Raw genomic sequence first — 16693 nt, forward strand, 5'->3', positions numbered from 1 at the left:
CTGATTACTGGGTGGCCACGCAGCTGGATCCCCGTTACAGGGACAATGTACCGTCCTTAATTCACTCACTGGAGCGTGATCGCAAGATGCGCGAGTACAAGCGCACGCTGGTAGACGCGATGCTGCTGGCATTCCCACCTGACAGCGGGGCCACAGTGGAAGCACAAGGCCAAGGCAGAGGAGGAGGAGGAAGAGGTCGCCAACGCAACCAGGGCACCGCCAGCATCTCAGAAGGCAGGGTTAGCATGGCCAAAATGTGGAAAAGCTTTGTCAGCACGCCACAACAAACAGCAGCACCAGCAGCTCATATGGAACCTCTTAGCAGGAGGCAGCATTTCACCAACATGGTGGAGCAGTATGTGTGCACACGCCTACATGTAGTGAATAACGGGTCTGCCCCCTTCAACTTCTGGGTCTCCAAATTGGGCACATGGCCTGAGCTTGCCCTTTACGCCTTGGAGGTGCTGGCGTGCCCTGCAGCCAGTGTATTATCTGAACGTGTATTTAGCACGGCTGGGGGTGCCTGTCCAGAGCCAATGTGGACAAGCTCACATTCATTAAAATGAACCAGGCATGGATCCCACAGGACTTGTCCATACCTTGTGCAGAATAGAGATGGATACCGGCCTTACCCAGCCATTGTTATATTTATGATCTTTCTCACTCTTTTGGGGTGTACCCTAATTTAAAATGACTAAAAAAAAGCAGTGTTGGCTACCTCGTCCCCCTCCACCGCCGCTTCCACCTACACCGCCACATCCACCGCTGCCTCCACCTCCCTCCTACTCCATATGGGCCTCGTACTTCACAGATGAAGAAAATTTTATTTTTCTGTTTTTTTTTATTGTTTTAAGTTATTTCCCTATCCACGTTTGTTTGCAGAGCACTTGTCATGCTCTTAACTACATGTTGCTGCCATTTGCAGCACTCTAGCCCTTTCCATCGGTTTTTTAGAGCCATTTTAGTGCCTGAAAGTTCGGTCCCCATTGACTTCAATGAAAACAAATGAAACAAAGCATGTGGCCTACTGGCAAACAGGCCATATGGAGCAATGTGCTCTGAGACATGGCCAGGACAAATGGAGAAAAGAGTGCCATATTTAGAGAATGTGCAATGCACAGTGAAGGAATGTGCAAACAAAGAAATACCAAGCAGGTGGTTGATTACCATAGATCAAAAGGAGGAAGTGTGCACCCAGTAATAATAACAAATCACCATAGAGGGATACAAGGATGTGTGTATCAATCTATAAGTTACCTACTCAGTGGTCCCCCTGGGAAAGCCTATAGCCATCTGTGACTCATACCTTTCTGTGAAGAGTGCCAATGCCTTTAAAGGTGTGCTATATATACTCCTCCAAAAGGCAGGAAACCGCCCACAGAGCATCATGTAAGGAAGGGTGATCGCTGCCCATACTGCAGCCGTCAAAGAGAGGAAGCGGCAGGGAAACCGCCTCCAAGATGGCAGTCAAATTTCAGACCGCGCATGAGGATGCAATAGCGCCATGGCATAGAACATCCGGCGCATGTGTGGAAGTCCCTAATGACTGGAAACCTGAATGACAGTAAAATTGTACCAAAAAGAAAAGAAACTCTATTGCCTATGCCCCTTTCTCTGTCTGCCTTGTCCATTTCTCTTTTATCCCCCCCCCCCCCCCTCGGTACATCCACTCACATACCGCTCTCGAAGTAGATGAGCTATGTTGGTTATATTCTGGTTAATTACATTCTCCAACTTCTATATGCTGCAGATAGCATTATGACTGTTTGTTTAAAGTGAGTGATTGTATTGCTTTCAGGTACTCTATGTGCCTTAAGATTTCTTTGTATTTATGTTATCATTACTTTGGTATGATTTTTGTTTTTTCTTTCTTTTTGAGATAAATAAAAACTTTTCTGGAAAAAAAAGAAAAGAAACAAGGCAAAAATAACAACAACAAAAAACAATAACACACAAAACAGACATAGACATACACAACAGGAACAAATAACAAATGCCCAACCATAACAAAAACAGAAACAAAAGCACAAACAAAATAATCAACAACTTTTGACTATCATTGCATTATTCTTTACAACCAAACCTACATATCATTGTCTCAAACCTTTTAAAACTCCTGAAAAAAATCCATTTGGATTACAAATGAATCAATTAAAAAAAACTGCAAACAGAGATCTTTTTTTTTTATTTTTTATTAAGAAGAATCCACAAGTATGTGCAGTTGTTGATTTTTTTTTTTTAAAGATACGACACTAGTTTTGATGTGATAATGATATTGTGATCTTATACTGAAAAAAACATACTTGGTATACACAGTCAGATACTCCATATTACCAATTGTTCATTTCTAAATGCAGAAAAGGTGAAGAATTTCCTGTTTTACATGCTTAAGATAATGATATAGCACTTAAGGAAGAAAAATAGATTGCTTTGCCAACAAAATGTCATTAGTACACATACGTACCTTAAGAAGCCAAGTAAATTCATTTTCCTGTACAGCACAAAGTAATGAATTGACTAGTTTTAATAGCAGCCTTGGTGTATAATAAATTAATTTACATTTCAATTTGAAATGCTCATCTGGATATGGACTGTGATTTTTTTAGTGATATTTCCCCTTTATACATGATCTAATTTAATTCCTGATTCTGTCTGGAGATTTACAAGCCATTAATGCTTATGAAAATAAATGTTTAGTTTTAAAGCAATGTTTAAAAATTACCAAATGTGTTAGTCTCCTCCATTTGGCTTGCTACTTTTATGCTTTAACTGGCCTGGAAGATTTCATAAAGAATTTATATTAAACAGTTTACAGTCTGCTACAGAACCTGCATATCTATACCCTTTTTTTTGTATCAGCACAGACGTCTACCTCTTTTGTGAATATCTTCACCAGCACACCTTTGTAAAAGTAAATGTATTTTTTTGGAAAAACATTATAGCAACCCAAGGATTTATTTTTTAAAAATACATTTTTTTATTTAGTTGATTATTAACAATATTATAAACATATCCCCACACGTCACAAAATAATGTAACATGGACAGTATGTGTAAGCAAATCGTACTCAGGATATGCAAAAACTGAATATGATGCTGACCAAACTGTCATTTTGGACTGTGGGAAAATAAACAGTTAAACATGAAACTTACACATATTAATTATCATTAGGTTAGACATGAGCAATAATATACTTGAGGAACATTTTGCTGGTGGTACTGAAGTCCCCCCCCCCCCCAAAAGAAGGGTAGCGGAAACTGAGAATACTTAAGTCCTGACAGTCTGGGCAGAAATAGCATAGAGTGTCATGTGGATGAAAGAGAAAAAAAGGGGGCAGAAGAAGGAGAGGTAAGGAGGGAGAGAAGAGAAATTTGGCAGAGTATAACTTCCTATGAAAAGGAAAGGGAATAGCTAACAAAATAACTCTAAACCTTCTGGTCCATGGGTTTTCCTGGGGTCCAGTACACCTTACTAAATTGGCTACGTTGAGCCTGGAGCAGAGCCAGGAAAGACAGCCCTATGGGGTAGAGGGTGAACGGAAGGAGAGAATGGCAAAAGGCCGGGTGCATTGGAAAAAAAAATAAGAAGGAATACCTCCAAGTTTTTGTATGGGTATGATGGCCCTGAGTGTAGTATATACAGTAGGTGACAATAAAAAATCTTTTCATCTTTTTTGATCACCTTGTATGATTCTGATCTACAAAGTTCCTTCTATGCATTCCATATGCAGTTAAATTGTTGCAATCTGTCAAGTTTGTAATGTATAATAAATCCAATCTCAAAAAAGTAATCCACCAGATCTATACAGTCTTTAAGAGAAGGCACTGTAGGTGTCCTCCAGAATCGGCAGGTCGAGCAGCATGCTGCAATAATGAGATGCCTAAGTAAGTGCTTGGCTAGCAAAGGGGGGTTGCAGGTAAAGGTCAGGGGAGTATGGGTGTTGGAATTCTATTATTAGCCTTGTAAAATTGTGTACTTTTCCCAAAACTTCTTTAGAAAATTGCAGTGCCAGAATATTTGACTTAGTGGGAGATTTACTTAAATTGGTGCACAATCTGGTGCAATTGTGCATAGTAACCAACCAGCTTCTAAGTTTTGTTTTAAAGCTTAATTGAACAAGGTGAAGTTAGAAGCTGATTGGTTACTACGCACGGCTTTCTGAGATTGTGTGTGCATCAGTTTTAGTAAATCTCCCCTACAGAGCACCTCTTGCTGCATCTCCAGCAGGTTGAAGAAATGTTATTTTGTGCAACTGTGAGGGGGGTGCTGTACCAAAAAGACAGAACTTTATCATTTGCTTTTTACCATTGTACTAAATAAGCTCCGGTGAACTAGTTGGCAAATGGTCTGCCATTGCTTGTCAGCGAGGGAGAGCTTCAGCTTCCTTTACCATTATTTAAAGGGATATTCATCAGCATTGGGGAAGTTCTATAATGTGGAATAGACCTAAGAAATCAAGTGGGTCTTGGGACCTTTATTGATGCATATTTTATCAAAAATCGAGAGAGGATGTGCATAGGTAGTGCTTGTATTGATTTAAAAATGTTGAATCTATAGGCAGATCCACCATGGTAATCATGTTACAAACATGTTAACGTTTGCCAAATTCTGAATTTCATGGGGAACCCAAGGATCATAATTTCGGGATCATGCAGGGTTTCACTCTGCCTTGATAAAGGGAAAATTCATAGTGCCCCAATGTTGGTCATTTGGGTGACTTTAATTTCTTTAAAAAAACAAACTTTCATATGCGTTATATAAGGAAGGTGTGCTGGTGAAAATTGCATGTTTGATGGTGTTGTCCTTCCAATCATTGCAGCAACTGCTAAAAATGTCAAGCGTGACAGTGAAATTTGGACAGTGATCTTGTAAATACTAAGTCAGCCTGAGGCAACCCATGCACTGAAAGCAAAGTGTTCAACCTGTGTTATGTATGAGTATGTACTGTGCTGTATTTTATTTTTATCTGTTGAGTCTGAGGGAGTTTAATGTCCATTTTATAACAGAATTGTTCACATATATTTTTAAAATACACTCTTTCTCTGCAAGCATAATTTTACATGAAATGTTGGAATTCAGTTCACCCAACCATGTTATGCAAGAGATTTTAAAAGGAGGTCATAAAAAGGAATATTCTATGTTGTTACTATGTTTTGGGGAATACAGTTAAACTGGTTGTCTATAAAAAATATCTGACAAGACTGCTTATATTCATGTCGGACTATTGGTTCTGAAACTTCTTCCAAAAATACCCAATAATGTCACTAAATGTGTCTGTGTGTGATGTGTTTCAAAATACATAATTAATAAATCAAATTGTAAAATGACATGTAACTCAATAAAATGTACCACACTTAGATACAAAAAAATCTTCTATTAAATGTCTCAATAAAATCCTAAACCATATATCAAAATAAAATATGAAAATGAAATGCATACAAGCAAATCTTAAAATGCATGAAAAACGTAAAGCTGATTCTGGGAATTAGATATAATCTACCCTTGCAGTGTCACCCTAAACTACAAGGGTTAAATGTTCATTTAGTCTAGGGGTGCAGGGATAAGGTGTTTTATTTACCCTATCCCTCACTCCAGTGTTCTCTTGTGCCCAGAGCTTTGGTTTGCAACATCCTGTACAGTGCAGTGCTATTATATTTGCATTGTACGCCTTCTACATCAACTACTGTATGCTTTATCTGCTTCTTGACCCCACTCTCTGTCCTTTCTGCTTTTAACAGTTTGTTATCTATCTGCCCTTTTTTTACCTCTTTCTGTCTGCTCCTACTTCTTTCTCTCTATTTACCCTTTAAAATACCTGTCATAATGCATTCACTCTTTAGGAGCTTTTTCTCAGCTTCAGGGCAAACTCCTACTGCAATTAGAAAGCCAGAGCTATAGGGTCTTAGGTCATTTTGCATATAGAATTTTAGTAATCATTCTAGCACTAAGGCTGGAAAACCTGTTGACTCCACACATGAAGAGAACAGAAAGTGACAATTACTTAAAGCGGTAGTATACTCCTTTTTTTTTCTTTTACCTACTGGTAAGCCTATAATAAGGCTTAGGAGATATTTGCCCTGCATGCAGCGGCTGATGCTAGCGGCGCATGCGCTCTGAATGTCTGGCGGACCTTCAGAGTTCCTTGCCGGGCACTTGCCGGAAAGTGACTCCCGCGCGCATGTGCAGGAGTGACGTCATTGTGACTCCGGCCACTCGCAGCGTTGGAGCCGCTGAACCCGGAAGGGACGCCAAGGCAGCATGTCAGCTCCCACAGCGGTGTCCGTGTTTGGGCATCGTTTTAAGGTAAGTATTTCATAATGAGCTAGTATGCGACTAGCTCATTATGCCTTTGTCTTGCAGGGTTTGTTTTTGTTTTGTTTTTTTTAGGCAGTATACAATCGCTTTAAATTACATACCCTGAAAAGGAAAGGGAAAAATAAATGAGGGAAATAAAATATTTGCATTGTTCATTTGAAGTGTATTGTACAAGTGTAAGTGTATGTCTACGGGGAAAAAAACAAATGCAGTGCATCTCATCATACTGTTGCACATGCCCCCATGTCCCCCTTAAAATTACTTGTTGGTCTTCCAGAAAGCCAAAGTGCTCCTAACGTGACAATGCAGTGCCTTTGCTGGGCTGAAATTCCAACCACTGTTGGCAGCCGTACTATGTGGCCTACATTCCTATTCCCCACTTTTCTATACCTCACTTAATGTTCATACATTGATTTATTTCCATGAAAAAGAATGCTGGTGCCTTAACTACCAAAACCTGCGCAAAACACTAACTGGGAATTGACTTAATTGCCTGGGGTTATGGCTGCAGCTAGATGCCATAATTCTGGTATTAAAACTTTCTGCAGCTGCTTCTCTTTTTTCTAAACGTAACCCGAATGCTGGATTACTTTTAGAAGTGGCGGGGGGCGCCCCCTCTTCTGATGCTTTCTGGTGGTTCTTGGGTTTACCTGGCTAATTGGGAAGGCTGAAAACCGATATGGCGGTTGTGGCGGCCGACCATAGAGGTAAGCAGAAGAAAGATGGCCTCTGCTCATCTCTTTGGCCTTGGAGGCCTGGAGCGATGTCATGACGTCACTTTCAGTTCATGGCCGATGTAAACAAGGTTAGCTTTTTTTTTTAAGCTACATATTTTTTTTTTCTATATCTGATGCTTTCCATTGAAGAAGAGAGCTGCAGGGTCTATTGACCCTAGATCTCTCCATAAGGAGGATCTCAGGTCTCTTCATAAATTGGACCTGTCATGCTTTATTGTTGTCAGAAGAGATAACTTCTTGTGACAGCAATAAAAGTCATAAAGATTTACAGTGTAAAAATAGAAAAAAATGTAATAAAATAAATGTAAAGTATCACATCCACACATGTACCACTGCAAACATCAGAGTAAGGTCAATAATTCTAGCACTAGACACCCTCTGAAACTCTAAACTGGTAACCTGTAAATTTTTTTAAAGTGTTGCCTTTGAAGAATGTTAAGCACCGCAGTTTGGTGCCATTCCATGAGCGTGCGCAGTTTTAAAGCATGACGTGTTAGGTATTTTTTTAATCAACATAACACCATCTTTCATATTTTACAAAAATATGGGTTATATATTGTATTGTTTTTATTCATTAAAATGTATTTTTTCCTCCTGACATAAAAAAATTGCAATGATCGCCACTGTATTCTCTAGGGCCTTTGCTAAAAATATATATCATTTTTGGGGGTTCTTTAGTATTTTTCTAGCAAAAAAAGAAAATCCCGATTTTTATTTATGAACAAAGAGTGTCAGAATAGGCCTGGTCCTTAAGTGGTTAATGAAAGGCCTCTAGGAAGATGAAGTTAGGAGGTTGGAGTGGGATATTCCTATGTCAAAAGGAACTGAGCTCCCAGTAGCTACCTTTCAAGAATATGCAAAGCCTGACGATGTAACTAATAGTAAAACAAGTTGTTTCTCACTACAGGAACCTGGTAAAAGTGAAAGTAAATGCATGCTGTAGAGGGAAAGATGAAGACTTTAGGGTACATTTGAGATATGCTTGAATATGCTTTTAAAGTAATAAGATCCCCTTCGAAAAAGTCAGGAAGTGACGAAACGTCAGGGGCTTGGCTACACAACGTACCGGAAGGATTGGTCGGGTGAGCAGAGGTGTCTCCTCGGTTCCAGCGGTACACTACACCGCGGCAGCAGGATCTGAGTGAGCACCTTTATCCCCGCTTATGACATTCTTTTATGTGTTTTTACAAGGATTGTTCCATGTGAGTGTAAACATTGGAAGCTGAGATTTCATTAAAAGGTCTTTCAGACGTTATTGCACTAGTGGTATATTCTCTTTCTTTACATGCTATGAGTGGAAGGAAGGCTATCTAGGCATCAGTGATCTACCAGCCAGTGTACTCTTGATCTAAGGTGGAACATCCAAGTGTCTTTTGCCCATTCCATGAGAGTGGAAGGCATTAAGTGGGGGTGAGTGACTTGGCCAAGGGGTGTGGAACACAGAGGTGGTGGACCTTTTTTTGGTGTTTCTTTTATCTTGAAGTCACTGGAATCTCACCGGACTATCTATACTTATCACTATGGATGTTCAGTTTAGTTCATTAACTTTTTTGGACTATTTTTATTTTTTATATTTATATACAAATATATTTTTGGTGGCAGTGTTTTTGAATTGTATTGTTCACGTATTTAATAAGTGTATTGCCTCTACTTTTAGAATATAATTCATTACAATATTGTTAAAATTTTAGTATTTTCATCTCCTGAGCAAGTAATTTTACAAAAGTGAGCCAGTGCCTAGTTCTCCTATAAATATAGCAAAGTACTACTATAAGGCTTCATGTACACATAGCCTAATTTGACTGCCGGACCGGACACAGGAAAGCGCAAAACCTGGCAAAATCGCACCATGATTTTACTGCGATTTTGCCGTGTTTTGCGCCTAGTGGTCAAAACGTTTCTTATCCTGAATGTGATTCAGTTGTGTTTAGAAACTGTAGCGTACATGAAATTTTATTGTTCAAAACAAACCTTGAAAAAACACAATATACTTCCATAATTAGTTTGTCATGAAAGCAGAACAATATTTACCATATACTTGCTTGATCTTATGCAATTCTGAAGTATTATCTATCAAGAAATTTGTAAGTGCCACACACATACAGTATACAGGGGTTTTTAACTTTTAGTGAAATTGTCCTTGATCTAGAGATAATTAACCTCCGTGGCGGTCTGATTATGTCAGGATTTCTGTGCTAAAAGCAGTACATTCTTTTGCATGGAAATCTGTTGTTTTACATTTTAAAACTCACCTTCCCCTGTGAATCCCCGCTGTCCTCCCACTGTGTGCTTGGCTGATGCCAGCACCTGTCTTCAGGTTCCCTTCCCTGCGAACGTTGCAACGCAGGGGGGTGGAACCGGAGGCAATTTAAAAATTGTAAATACACTAAATGACTTGATACAAAGCTGTGATCCTAATGGATTACACTGTATCATGCCATTTCACCACAGGATTGCACCTGGTGACTTTTCCAGTGCCCTGTCTGTGCTTTTCCAGTGCTTTGTGCCTGGAAAATTTAGAACAACCATGGCTTTCACAAAGCGTTCTTTTTGCACAAAAGCGCTTTTAGACTAACTGGAAAACAGCAACAGCGAAACTGAGTTACCTAAAGAACTGAGTGATAGCGATTCATGGGAAAATTTGTCATCAGGTACAGAAAGTGATGACAGTGACGATCCTAATGTCTCTTTCTGGCACATAGCTTGTAGAATTTGGGAACTATATCAAATGATTCTTCAGAATTTCCAACGGAGCTATGTGCCAGAAAGCACTGGAAAAGCACAGGCAGGGCACTGGAAAAGTCACCAGGTGCAATCCTGTGGTGAAATGGCATGATACAGTGTAATCCGTTAGGATCTCAACTGGGTATCATGTCATTTGTGTATTTACACTTCTGAATTTGCCGTCGGTTCCACCCGCCTGCGTCACAACGCTCGCAAGGAAGGGAACTGGAAGGCAAGTGCCGGCAACCGGCCATGCACAGAGCGGGGAGAGACTGTGAGGACTCCGGGGAGGATGGCGGGGGAACGCAGGGAAGGTGAGTAACATTGCGGGGTAATCCCAAGTGTGGCTCGGGGTTACCGCTTTTGGTACTGAAAGTTAACCCCTAGTTAAAGCAATGACAATTTCTCAACCCTCTCTGGGACCATTTTGGTAAGATAAGATATCTTTGCTTGAAGTCCTATGTCTGCATGCATGCTGTGACCATTACAAGGGTTTCCCACTTTAAATTCCAATTTTATGGAAAATGCAAAGGGCGTCCTGGAACATGTGACAGTGGGCTGGAATATCATAAACTCCCACGTGGCCAGTAACAGAGCCAGAAATTATGGCAGAAAAATATCATGGTTAAAGTATCTTTGACAGATAAGTGCTGTAATTAGTGTCTATCTACCAGGCTCAGCCTCTAACTAAAAATTACTTTTGGGTGGCCTAACCAAAATATAGGATTACCTATTAAGAATAATTAGTTTCCAAGTCAATCCTTTTTTGGATTTATCCTCAATATCAGGTATCTGTGCTTGTGATATGGATCTAGTTGCTAGTGGTCAGAGGACCTTTACACACAGGCTAAATTAGTTTGTTTCTTTGCATTTTTGTTCCTTTAATGAAACATCGTAAAAACATGTAATCAAAATGATTGAAAACAGACAAGCTAAAGCAAATCTTGTCCGCAACTGTTAACCTAAAGGAACAAAAAATACATAAAATTCTAAAAGCCATAGTATGTAATGAACAACCAAATGATGCATATCTTCTGAAACATCTTAAAAATTGTTTTTACATCAATAGCACATTGTACACCTTAAAGTGGTTAGAACAAGCCCTGAATGTTTTTTTTTTTTTTTTTTTACTGCTATATTAATTTAGCAAAAACATTTTAAAGTGAACTTGCTAGTTACACAGCCAAAGTGGGCATTCTATAAAAATAGTGCACATATCTAAGAGCAGGAAACATATTGGTGAGTGGTAAATTGTGAACATATGTTCAGTATAAGGCTACAGTTAAATATATAAGTACAGTGTTAATTGAACTTCCTCATAGGGATGTTCCTGAGAATTGTATACAGAATATTTCATTAAGTAATATGTATATTAAGAGTCTACAAAAAAACTATATTGTGGCAATTTCTCATTTACATTTGAAAGATGAATGTGCCAAACAAAGAAGCAGATCCAAATATTCCTGCATACTGTTCTGTTGGCAAAATAAAATAGGCAGCATAACTATGGGCATTTATCATTACAACATGCTTTTGTATGCAGCAGCATATTGTTTGTGTGTACTAATCATGGTCAAAGCATGCATTTGTGTGCTGGAATAATGTGGTAACCCAATAAACATTTTGGTTTATATACCTTTAGTGATTGTTTACAGTCACCTTTATTGATGTCCATGTATAGTTCCTACATGAAAAGCAAATGGGAAATGACTTAATTATATATGGTAATAAAATCCTGAAACGATAAAGAGAATTCTATTTTAGTTCTAGGCACACCACTTAGCTGGTGTATATTCAGATTCTGGAGCATGTACTGCTTACCAAATTACATTTGTTAGGAAATGATTGTGTTTTAGCTGAATAGTATGAATCTTTGCAACCATCCCATGTGTGTGAAAGTACACTTTGGTTGTTCACCCGGATTTTCAGACACATAAATTAAACTTTATTAAATAGGGCCCATTGTTTCAAACTTCATGAGAGGTATTGTTTTTTTATGCAGAAGAATTCATATTTGAGTTCTTTCTAAAGGAGACAACAGTCTGCCACTGTTCAAACAGTAATGAATAATTATTTGCAGTAAGCTATACCCTGATTTTCAGTAAAGGTAAATACAATGTTGATGATTTAAATTTCAGTACAGAACTGAACACTTTAATATACATATTTCTAGATTTTCCAAGCAGGTCTATGGTATTTGTTGTATCTGGTGACTTTTTTGAAGGTTTACTGCCTTTAAATAGAACCCATAAACAATATTTGGCTTATTTATTTAGGTAGTGCAAAATGATGATGTACAATATGTAGCATAACCCAGTAACTTCAATACTTCAGCCTGCCATACTACATATTTAACATTGGCTATGCTTATAAAAACAAGCCAGTATTTGTAAACAATAGCTGTTATAAGATTTGAATACCAAACTGTGCTCTTTTACATTTTTTTTTGCTTTTTGAAAATAATGCTATGAAAAATCTGATCTATTATTAATATTTTTTTTTAAAACACTAATGTTAAAATTAAGAAAGAAATTTACACAGTGTTTCTAGCTAACAGGCTACTACTAAAACCAAACAAAGTAATGCATATTTCAGTCTTTTCATATACATGGTGAACATTTACTCTAGGGTCACATAATGTAATAAATGAATGAATCTGTTTACATTTGCTTTCCAACAAAAAGCAGCATTTGATAATATTGCTCTTTTTACACTGAAAAGTATTAAATAGCACATTGAACACAGAACTTACACTTGACAAAAACATTTACAGATACACAATGCTGTCTTGATCATTGTTTTATAAAAATGAAAGTAATAACCACCTCAATGTTTATTATTTTTTTTTCTTGAACACTGAATATGTTTATTTACAAAAGGACTTTGACCAGGACAAAAAATATCTTGTATGGGAATGAAAAACGAAAGTTTTTACATTGCAAGTGCTCTCTGATCTTTTGATCAATTTATTTGTCAAAAAAAAATCAGAGAAATTGTATTGGTACACATTTTTAAAGGCATTATGCCCTGCACAAGCATTACGCTCTGCAAAAAGCAAGCAAAGCTTTAGACAATACCAGGAATATTAGTATAGAATAATCTAACATATTTATAACAGTAGGCATCCCTGCACGACTTCATTAGCAATTCTGGTCACAAAGCAAAGAGTCCATATGCATAAAAGTCCATCAAATTTCACCTTGTTTCTGAGCCACATGCTGAAAATAAATATTTCATATAAAATAATATATTACCTAATTAATTTTTATTTCACCATAAAACCTTTGAAAATTACCTCAAGTATAGTACACTTTGCTTGAATCAGGAGATACATTCTAGTATTATAATCTTAACAGGAAAGTGTGAATGAGTAATATCTATTCTTATCTATTCATATCAGTGCACTGTGACAAAGGTATAACATTTTATAAGATGGTTTTATGTAATAAGTGTGTGCATGCATAGTAGATAGTACATAGCTCTGCTAAACTAACCAACGTACTACATGCCCCCGGAAAAAAAAAATAACTAAATCGACTTTTCAAGCTTAATTCCAGCCAATTTTTTTTTTAAGTGTTATTTAGAATAAGTACTACTTTAAAGTTCTTACTGCTGTCCATGATGCTGTTACAGTCTTTATGTAATTTTGTGACCACATGGCAGACCGTTACAACAGAATAAGAAAGGATGGGAGTGGTCATCATGAAGGAAGGAGTACACATGCAGTAAGGATAACCTGACTGCTGTTCCAACCCTTCCCAGTTTTAGGGTTCTCTCACATGGGTGGCCAGGGGGCAGTAAAAACATGGAGCTGAGCTGTGGTTTTACAGCCTCCAGTCAAAAACCCTAATTATAATTTTACAGCCTGTACACATGATGGTCATGATGCTTTACTTCAAAGCTGCATCATTTTTAACTCAGGCTTCAGAGTTTGACAGGTGGCATTGTCTGTCAGATTTGCCCATTGAGATCAATGGGTCTTCACCACAACCATGAGCCAAACACTTGGCTTGCAGTTGAGGCTCAGCCCTGCAATGTAAAATTGCTCTTTGCTAATTATTTAAAAATGATAAAAAACAAAAATAGTAGGCATCAGTAGCGGCTCTTGAATGCCTGTTAGCCACTGCTATACTACCCTCTGAAAAAGTGCTCAACTTTTCAGAGGTCAGTAAGCTAGCCACCTGTTTGATAATCTGTACTTAAAAAAAGAAGTGTTTTGTTGCAATTTGTGACCCTATTGGAGAGGTTTTCCATCCCTTTATAATTCATAGGATTAAAGGCCACAGTATCTCATAGGCTCTATGCCTTTTCCCTGCCTGTCAAAAGTAAAAATAAAAATTTGATTGGAGTTAAGCCTTTAAGTCACTGAGAATAGTACTATTCTTGGAAAATAAATACAAACTGCCAGTTTGTTGATTTGCTTTCAGGTTTATAGATATGACATTTGAAAAGTTGTTCAGTGTGTATTACTTAATTAAAAAATAACATAATTCATTAGCTCAATAATTTAAGAATAACACAAATAGAAGAAGAAATAGCACAAAGCGAACGTAAGAAACAAAGCCTTGGTGCATTAAGAAGAAATGAGGCAAATGCAGGTTTTTGGTGGTGGAAAACTATCAGAGTTGTTTATTAGAACAAATATCACAGAGAGTCATCCCACTGAAACATCAGTTCCAATAAATATGTTCTGATAGAGATAGATAGATAGATAGATAGATAGATAGATAGATAGATAGATAGATAGATAGATAGATAGATAGATAGATAGATAGATAGATAGATAGATAGATAGATAGATAGATAGATAGATAGATAGATAGATAGATAGATAGATAGATAGATAGATAGATAGATAGATAGATAGATAGATAGATAGATAGATAGATAGATAGATAGATAGATAGATAGATAGATAGATAGATAGATAGATAGATAGATAGATAGATAGATTTTTTTTCAATAAATCTTGTTTCTTAATAGATAAAATGTTTTAATGAGAGGTGACAGGCATACCAAAGTTTTAGAATTTTTAATTGTCACATATATACTGGTGTCCTATCTGATGGAGTCTGTTAGGCTGCTGTTATTTATATAATCAAATTATAGTACTTGTCAGGCTATAACAATAAAAATGACCTATATTTAATGCAAAATGGACTATTACCACTTGTTGATTAGTCTAAATTCCAGTAGATAGTTTATTCAGCATGGTAACAGCTAAACTAAGCTCGTTAGAGTGGTTATTAAACCCAAAAGCAAACATTTATTTTATGGCAGCTTACCATTTCTTTGATGTGTTGGCTGCATTTATTTTAAGGCTTTCTTTCTTCCATTTTCATCTGGTGATCCAGCCAGTAAGACTTGTTTTTCAAAAGAACATGCTCTCTAGCAGAATGTATCAAATGGTACAAACCATTTAACCCTAGCAGTAGTGTTTTAATGAGCAGCTTTATTTTTTTATGTAAAGCATTTATCCCAAAAGGAAAAATGATTTACTGTAACTGCTTATAAACTGTGAGCTGGAGTTTGGCTTCAATGTGTTAGTGTACTTAAATCTGCTAGCATTGGACCCATATATTTCGCCACCCTTTGGGGGCATGGAGTCCCATCTCTGGTTCTCAGCGGGGGGGGGGGGGGGGGCTGGAGTGTTATGTTGCCTTTATTTGGATCCAACCCTACACTCCCCTCCTAAGGGAAAATTACTCCTATGTTATCACATTATTTCTCTCATATCGCTATGCTGCTGGGTACTTGTTACTTGCCTTTATTTCTCCATAGCAGCATTGCATGGACATGACTGTTCTGTAAGTGTTACCATATTCTTAAGCTGTATCTTTTGCCATACCGTGTCTATTTTGTTTGTACTACCTTGTTATTTTCATAAAACCTTCAATAAAAACTGATGAAAGTTAAATCTGCTAGTATATATAACATTCCCCTTTCCCTTCAGACTGACACTGCTGATGCCCAAGGGTGCCCCATGTGCGACTTCATCCAGAGTACAGGTACTGTAATAGAGGAGGTGTGTTACTGGCCAGATCATCAGGTGAAAACAGGGGGAGAAAACCTAAGAAAATGAATAGAGCCATCACATCTAATGTTTGGTAAGCTGCAATATATTACATTTTTGGTTTTGGGTTTATTACTGCTTTAAGTTCACTTATTTTATTGATTTTTCGGTACCAATGACAGACATCAGAGGAAGGGCATCAGTACTTAAATAATATAACAATGTATGTTTTACATAGGGTAAAAACCACACATCTTTTACTAGTCTCTCTGTGTTTCATCAGAGCTCAAAATGCCCCTTTGACCAAAATACAAAGCTATATTGCAGAGGAGGTGAAGAAGAAATTGAAATAAAGCATTACCACCCAAGTATTGCTCAATAAATAAATGAGAGTGTCATTCAATGCAAAATTGTTGAGTAAACATATGCTAAATCAGGTCATATTTAAATGTAAATTAAGAAGACTCTTTGCTGCAGCTTAAAACTACCAAGAGCTGAGCCATTGTTAGAGAAGGATGTGTCCACATTTGGATCAGATTGCACAGTGTTCAATAGCTAGTTTTGTTCTGAAAATACACAGCTATTAGTAGTCTTCATTAATACACAGAATGTTCCAAAGCAGTAGAAGGCTGAGTGAAAAGTTTATCAATGCCTACAAATTACATTCTGGACAATTTGTTTGGCAAAATTTATAGACATTTTCGAACTAGTTTAGGTGCATTCATGTCAGTTTGTAGGGTTCTGGAAATTTAAAAAAAAAAAAACTTTCTTGCATGTAGATAATTAGTATAAATGTAAATATCAATAATAATTGGTGATTAAAAAAAATAGATGTAAGTTTGTGATAAAAATGTGGATATATTATAACTGATATTTGCAAAAACTTGGCACAGATTACTCCTCA

The sequence above is a fragment of the Pelophylax lessonae genome, assembly GCF_965119305.1.
Source record: "Pelophylax lessonae genome assembly, chromosome: 4".
Classification (NCBI taxonomy): domain Eukaryota; kingdom Metazoa; phylum Chordata; class Amphibia; order Anura; family Ranidae; genus Pelophylax; species Pelophylax lessonae.